The following is a 7,939-nucleotide window of genomic DNA, read 5'->3' on the forward strand; positions in this document are numbered from 1 at the left end:
ATCGAGTTGCACATTAATAACCATTTAATACCCGCGGTAGCCATGATCAGGGTTCTTGGGATGTTTATTCAGAATAATACAACACGGAAGCGTTCCGCCGCCTACGTGTCACGGCGCACCAGATAGGCGGTCTGGTGAGGCGAATTGTCACCCGTTGCAGGGGCATGATAGAAGCCGACCTATGTAGGATCATGCAGTCGTTCATTTTAAGTCGAATCATCTACGTCAGACCGTACTATTATCTGCGTCGCAGGGACGAAGCGGCACTTAATAGCATCATACAAGGCGGTCCTTGGCCTGCCAGCATACGCCAACTCAGATCGACTGATGCAGTTGGGAATTTTTAACACGCTCGCTGAGCTAATCGAAGCCCACATGACGGCACAAGTGACCCGCTTGTCGCGCACTGTTGCGCGATGCGTAATTCTCGACAACCTCCACATTCACCCCGTTGAGGAGGTATGTGCAACTTCACATTTATCAGTCGACATTGCTAGTAGACTATTTGGTAAACCAGTAGCCGAGAACAAACTGCCAGGCAGACAAGACGCCCGCAGGAAAGCAAGGGCGCAGGCCCTTGAGGAAAAGTACGAGAACCAACGACGAGCAGCGTACGTGGATGCAGCTCAACACATAAAAGGCGGAACATACGTGGCATGTATGGCCACTCTACAGTCAGCCCTCGTCAACGCCACAACCTTTCACGCTAGCTTTATACGCGAGGCAAAGGAAGTAGCTATCGCACTGGTCATCGCGGATCCCCGCACCAAAACTATTCTGAGCGACTCTAAGAGCGCCATTCAAAACTTCGCCAAGAACATTGTAAGCGCGCTCACAATGCGAATTCTGCGCAACCGAACTCTCGATCACTGCATCAATCTCGTATGGGTTCAGGCTCACGCGGGTAACTCCGGAAATGAGGGGGTCAACGCGAGACCTCTCGGGAACGGACGCCGCAGCCGAGGCGCCTCGCTCGTACACGGAGATTACGAACTTCTATCGCAAGCTTAGGTGCACGTATCCGGCACCTCACCCCGACCTGGACAGGGCCCAAGCCACGACATTCAGACGCCTACAAACAAAGGCTATTCTTAGCCCCTACCAATTACGTTCAATCACAAATGATGAATATGACCCTGCATGCCCGCACTGCGGTGACGGGACGCGCGCCACCTAAGACCATATTCTATAGGATTGCGCTAGCAAACCCCCTCCACGACACTCTTGCCGGCTCCCTCAGCGGAGGAATGGCACAAGCTTTCCATTCTGAGCACTTTGACAACTTTGAATCGCCGTTTTACAATTTTATCACTTTTTCATTTTTAGTTGCTTAATTATTCAATTAATTACAGTGATATAATTAACTCGTCATCGCCTATCAAACACCAATCAATCATCAATAACTAGAACCAAAAATTACCATGACACGATTTTTTTTACGCCGCCCACGAGTATAGGTCACCAGTTCAAATCACTGCCGCGAGCTAGGTTTTAGCTTCACCGCTAAGTTTATGTTGCACGAAATGCTGAATCGTACGACACCATTCGCGACATTCTGCGGCAAGCGGCTGCCATGATACGATTTTTTTTTATAAACCCCCGGATTATTTCCGACACGCGGTACCGAAAAAACGCCGAAGACTTTTCGACCGAACGAGCTGTATACGCTGCCGCATATACACTTTTGGCTGACCGGGTTTACAGTGCGCTCCACGGCTTAGCGGAGCGGGGCGCTGAAATGCGCATGCGCAGTACGCCGCTTCCGTTCCGCTGGCGCGCCGGCTTAGAGCAGCGTCGTGCTGTACGGAAACGTCTCGGGTTTTCCGGCTAGTTCAAATTGGCTGCCTCCGGCTCCACGATCGCGTTAGGAGCTATTCCAAATTCCACTGTCTCGACTCTCAAGGGCTCACTTCCGCGACTACAGTCGTCGAAAGCGGTTCGAAGTCGACATGAATTCCTGTTTGCAGTGCGGTGTATTTACGGTGAATCCTTTAGAGCGTCAGTGTGCACATGTGGCGCGGGTTCCAGAAAAGGCCGCGGTCGCAGTCAGGCGCGTTTGACGTTGCGTGCTGTGGAGAACCGCGTAGACCTCCTTACGGGCTACTTTCGGCAAGATGCATAACAAATATCAGAACGTAAGTTGCAGCCTTCACGCTCGTCTCAATTTATTTTGGTAATGAGTAGATGTTCGCACACTCATATCCAACGGGGCTCAGTTAACCTCAACAGCCTGCAAACAATTTCAGCTCAAGAGATCATCCCTTTACCTTCGGTTTAGTCGCGACAAAGGGAATGTACATTGCCGTAATCATATCTCTTGTGTGCTCTCTAGGAGCCAGGAAAAACACTGAAAAAGGGGCTGAAAGCGGCCACTTGCACGAACAAGACAGTGCGGCATTGGTCTGGATGGATCAAACTGCCGATGCAAGTCGCATTTTCCTTAATTCAGCTGCGTGGTCAGCCGTTCTTCCACTGAACTCCTCTTCTTAAGACCAGTAAATACCAGGGAAGCAACAACAGAAACATGAACGAGAAAGATAAATTTTTGATTCCGTTTGTCAAAGCAGTTCTATTTGTCGCCGCTAGATGGCGCCGCAAGTCCAAACTTTTGGCTCGTGACGCCGTCGGAGGAGGACGCTTTTATCGGAGCTCCAGCGACTACGCCCGAAGCTAAGTGCTTTGGGTATTTTTTTAAAGCGAAATTTATTGCCCGAGGGCATCAATGATGGGTGAAGGTGTGATGAATAATGTAGTAGAGATTAAATGAATGGAATAAGGTTAGCTGATTTGAGGAAGTCCAGTAGAGAACGATGATACGGTCCCTGCGTCAAGGCAATGTATGATTGATTGTTCGCAGTTCTGTTTCTTGTTCTGTTGTTGGCTTTCTTGGGGAAAGGTAACGTGGCCCAGCAATCCAGGTTGTGGGGCACTGGCTAAGTACCTGGCGGTGTTGCGCTAGCTTGCTAAATTTCTCCTTTTTGTCTGTGCCTGCTTGCTCCTGTTCTGGGGTGATTGGGCGCGGGACGAGAGCTTAATGTCTACTTCTCCCGGCCGGGGGTTTTCCCCTTGGTCGGCACCTCTTCCTCAAGACCAACTCCCAATTGATCTCTTTTTCCGCAGTGGAGTTTCGAGCATTACGGTCGCTTTAGTGCCTTCCGATGGTGGCGTGATTCGACTGAACAACCCGTAGGCAGTACAGGCGGCTCTTCAGTCAACATCGAAGAACTTCATGCGCATTACCGATGTCCGGCAGTTCGGCAGGGGTGGTATTTTGTGCAGGTCATCGGATAAAGACTCTATTGAAGACCTGCTAAAGTGTACGACCTTCGCCAACCACCCGGTGAGCGCATTCATTCCGCCTCATCTAGCATGTTCCAAGGGCTTGGTCCGAGGGGTCGACTCTCGATTGAGCCCTGTGGAAACGCTTGAGAGCCTCTCGCCTGCGGGAGTGATTGCTGTCCATCGATGCAGCAGGATGGTTAACGGAGTAAAAATTCCTACGGAGTCCGTCATTGCCACATTTGCAGGAATATTTTGCCCGTCAGAGATTAAGGTGTGGCCATTGGTTTTTCGAGTAGATGCCTTTAACTCTCGGCCCCTTCAGTGTCAAAACTGCTGGCGATTTGGCCACAGCGGCAAAGCCTGCAAATCGGTCTTACGCTGCTGTACCTGTGGGGAATTTCCTTGCAGAGAGGAATGTCCTGAACAGCAAGAGAAATGTTGTTTGCGTAGTGGTGCTCACCCTGCTGATTCGCCTGACTGTCCTGCACGAGCACAAGAAGTTCAGGTGCTTGAGCTTATAGACAAGCGCAGATGCACGCGGAGAGAGGCTTTTGCCGCAGTCAAGGAGAGAGCCTCAGGCTACTCTAGTGTGGCCGCCAAATGCCCACCCATAATGGCTTCTAGTTGGTCCCAGGCTATTACAGCGGCAGTTGAGAAGGCTGTGGCAAATGCTATGGATCGCATTATGTAAACCGGATCCACGTGCATTTCGCAGGTCATGGCTGCTCAGATGACCAATCTTCTGCAGGTGTCCACCGCTCCGCTCTTGCTTTCGTTGGCTTCGACAGCTACTCCTTCTGTAGTTATCGATTCCGCTCCACAGGGCCAAAAACAATGTCAGCAACAAAATACCTCTCAGGCCTCTCCTTCGACCAGCATTACAGACGCATCCTCTATGGACTGTATGGATATGGAGTCTGATCTCCGCGCCCAGAAACGAAGTGGGTCTCCTCTGAATATTTCAGGCCCATCTTGCCCCCAGTCAAAGACAAAGAAAAGTAACGCAAGTCAAAATGCTAAGACCAGGATTCTAGAAAAGGCAGTCGAAGCTGCGACACTGCCAAGATAGGGTTCCTAAGCGTACTCAAGTGGAATTTTCGATCTATATTCTCAGCTTCAACAGATTTAAATTACCTATGCAGTCAGCTTCTACCAGATTCAGTTGCTTTACAGGAAACATGGCTAACTACAAATTTCATTTATCATCTCAAGGATTAACGTCCGTTCCGGCTTGACCGGTCATCACGAGGGGGAGGGCTGTTAGTGCTCATCTCTACAAAGTTTTGCCACAGGGCATGCATTTCTTTCCAATATGCGGACAATGAATGTGCAATTCTTGCGGTTGACCTCAGTGTCCCAGGTCAGCAGCCCTTTACGGTAGCTAATTTCCCGTCTGGTGTGCGTGACACTTGGCTTCTTGACTCACTCAAGTCTAGTAGCCGATCTCAGGTTCTATTACTTGGAGACTTCAATTCGCACCATGTGCCGTGGGGGTTTAAAACAGACAGCTTTGGTTCTAGACTTTTTGATTGGGCTTCTGACAACAACTTGATCTGCATCAATTCCGGATTACCTGCGTTTGTTTGGAGTGAATGCCGCTCTGCCTTGTATTTAACTTTTTCCTCCTCAGGAGTCTCTGTTATGTCTTGGGCGCCTGTTGACAATGCAACAAACAGTGATCATCTACCGATTAGTTTCAAGTTTGCGTGTAAATTAACTCTTCCTGAGTGACATCAGCGCACGTTAATAAATTACAGTTGCTTTAAAGACACGCTAAAATCAGCCCTCCAAATCACTTCAGACCCTTGCGCTCAGACAAATGCCGAAAGCAAGGGTGCACATCTATGTTCAATACTGGACCGTGCAAGGCAAAAGTCTGAATTTTTACTTAAGGGAACCAAGGGTGCAATCACGAACAATTGGTGGAATGCTGAGTGCACGCGTGCATATAGACGACGTAAAGCAGCTTGGAAGAAACTTCTCATCAATCAATGCCCAAAAAATTGGTTGGATTATATGTTGCAGCTTAAGCGCACTGTCGCCCGTGCAAAGGAGGAGTATATTACAAATCATTATGATTTCCTTTCACAGTCAGGAAATAAACGAGCTTTGTTTAATTTCATGAGGCGCAACAAGGTGATTCCAACCTTGAATCCAACATTGAATCCCTCGTTCAGTCCCCTGCTGATATCGCAAAGGCCTTAGAGGATATTTGCGTGTAGCCTAGAGCTTCGCTTTACATCTGCTCTACCTTCTCCTGCGATGGTCACATCCACCTCAAGTGATTTCACTGAGGTCTCTATGCCTGAGCTGTCGCAAATTGTTCTGCGCTTATCCCCAGCGGCTCCGGGCCCCGATAAGGTCACTTCATCTATGATCAAAATTTTGTTCAATGAATCTCCTGCAGACCTGTTGGCTCCAGTTAACCATTCTATTGAAGGTCCATGGATACCTCATGAGTGGCGTCTTGCGAAAATAGTTCCATTGCTTAAAAACAAGGGGAGGGCTTAACTTTAGACAACATACGCCCATTTTCATGAACATCGAACCTAGTGAAATTGGTGGAAAGGGTCCTTCTCAGCCTCGTCATGTCATTCACTTCGGAAAATGCTCTCTTGAATCCATGTCAAATTGGTTTCAGGCCGGGTTGTTCAATTTGGTGTGCTCATACTGATCTAGAGAGTCGTATTAAATTAGCTCGCAATAGAAAACAGTTTGCTGCGCTTGTCACCTTGGATGGCAGTAAACCGTACGACAGCGTGGAGCACTCGACTCTATTACTAAGATTACAGGAACTGAACTTCCCAAGCTATTTTGTAGCCTGGGTTTGTTTTTTTTTTGGAAAATACAGAATTTTACTGCTGCCAAAATGATGTTTCCTCAAGGAGATTTCCACAGACAAGAAATGTGCCGCAAGGATCAGTTCTCTCGCCCGTTCTTTTTAACATTTTTCTAAGCTCAATTCCATGCATTCAAAATGTGAAAACATAAGTGTACAACGACGATATTGCATTTCTTGCCTGAGCAGGTGACACTCACACTCTTTATCGAACCCTGCAAAATCGCCTCAATGTTCTTGACGACTGGTTAGGACGAATTCATCTGTCCCTCAATGTGAAGAAATGCACATTGTTAGTATTTCCGGTTTCTGTTCCTGTAAATATCTGCCTGGTCTATAGAAATAACATGCCTCAAGTTCAGACGGTGAAGTATCTCGGAGTATTATATGACTCTACTCTATCCTGGCGGCCACATATTGAGCAAGTTTCTGCAAATGGAGTTCGGACCATTGGCATCCTACGCATGCTTTGTAGTGCTAGGTCAGGCATGAGAAGGCATACACTTCTTATGATTTATAAAATGTACGTCCGCCCAATTTTGGAGTTCGGGTGTGTTTTATTCTCAGGAGCTCCTGCCTATAAACTTCGCCCTCTTGTGCTGTTGGAGCGTGAGGCGTTGCGCCTTTGTCTGGGGCTTCCAAAATATGTCGCCAATGCTGTTCTGCACCTTGAGGCGCGAATCCCATCGTTATCAGCTAGGTTTCGCCTTTTAACAGTTCAAAAATGTTTTAAATTGTGCGGCTCACCTCTTCACTCTTCCCGTATAATATTTCTTAGTCAACCTTCCGCCCTTTTTAGTGCCGCCTGGTCTCGTTTTCATACTCCGCAGATATGTTACGTGCAGTCCATCCTTGATCCCATAAATATTCATTTCACAGATGTCCGCCAAACGTATAACAACTCATCATCTGTCCAGATTGAATTGGATGACATTTTCCCATCGAATGCAAAGCTGCATCCCTTTACGCTTCTTCAGGGTCTGTTGCAGTACCACCTAAGGTCATTTCCCTCTCATGTTCTTATTGCTACCGATGCCTCGCAGGATCGCCAAAAGGCAGGTGTGCGAATTTTTTCGCCTTCACTGAATTGGTCTTTTTCTTTCCGTCTTCCTGACTTCACTCCAATTTTTCTGGCTGAATTATTAGCAGCAATCTTAGCCTTACGAAAATTAGAAACTACCGTTTCCCAGGTCGTGGTTATGACAGACTCTCTGTCCATTTGCTCTTCATTATCCTCACCCACTGAGTCTCGGGCATTACGCCTGATTCCGCTCCATCTAAATTCGGTAAAGTTGCTTTGGGTACCAGGTAATATGGGCTTTCACTTAAATGAGGTTGCAGATTCCTTAGCAGGAGCCTCTCTCTGCGGCCCAATCGTTGCTGTCCTGCCAACGTGTACATATACAGCTGCGGTGAGGTTTCGCAGTTACACAATATTTCAGGAATTTGCTGCCTCGACTCTTACATCATCTCCCGAATATCACCACCTTCTGCATCCTTGGAGTAGCAAAGGCTTGCGCTCGCGCAGACTAGAGGTCTCTTTCACGCGTTTGCGTTGCCGGGTTCCCCTTCTAAATTTCTACCTTCACACATCTGGCCTGGCGGCTTCCCCATTGTGCCCTTTTTGTGCCGAACCTGAGACAATAGATCACTTCCTGCTGTTCTGCCGCCGCTTCTCTCATTTGAGGAAGCGTCTTTTGCAAATTCAATTTCATCAACGGGGCTTGCCTGTGTCCTCCGCGGGTTGTTCTTTCCATTGGCTCTTTTTTGCTTGGACGAAGCGACAGGAGTGTGCGCTCTGCTGTGCAAAATTTTCTT

Source organism: Amblyomma americanum, chromosome 3 (genome assembly GCF_052857255.1).
Source record: "Amblyomma americanum isolate KBUSLIRL-KWMA chromosome 3, ASM5285725v1, whole genome shotgun sequence".
Lineage (NCBI taxonomy): Eukaryota > Metazoa > Arthropoda > Arachnida > Ixodida > Ixodidae > Amblyomma > Amblyomma americanum.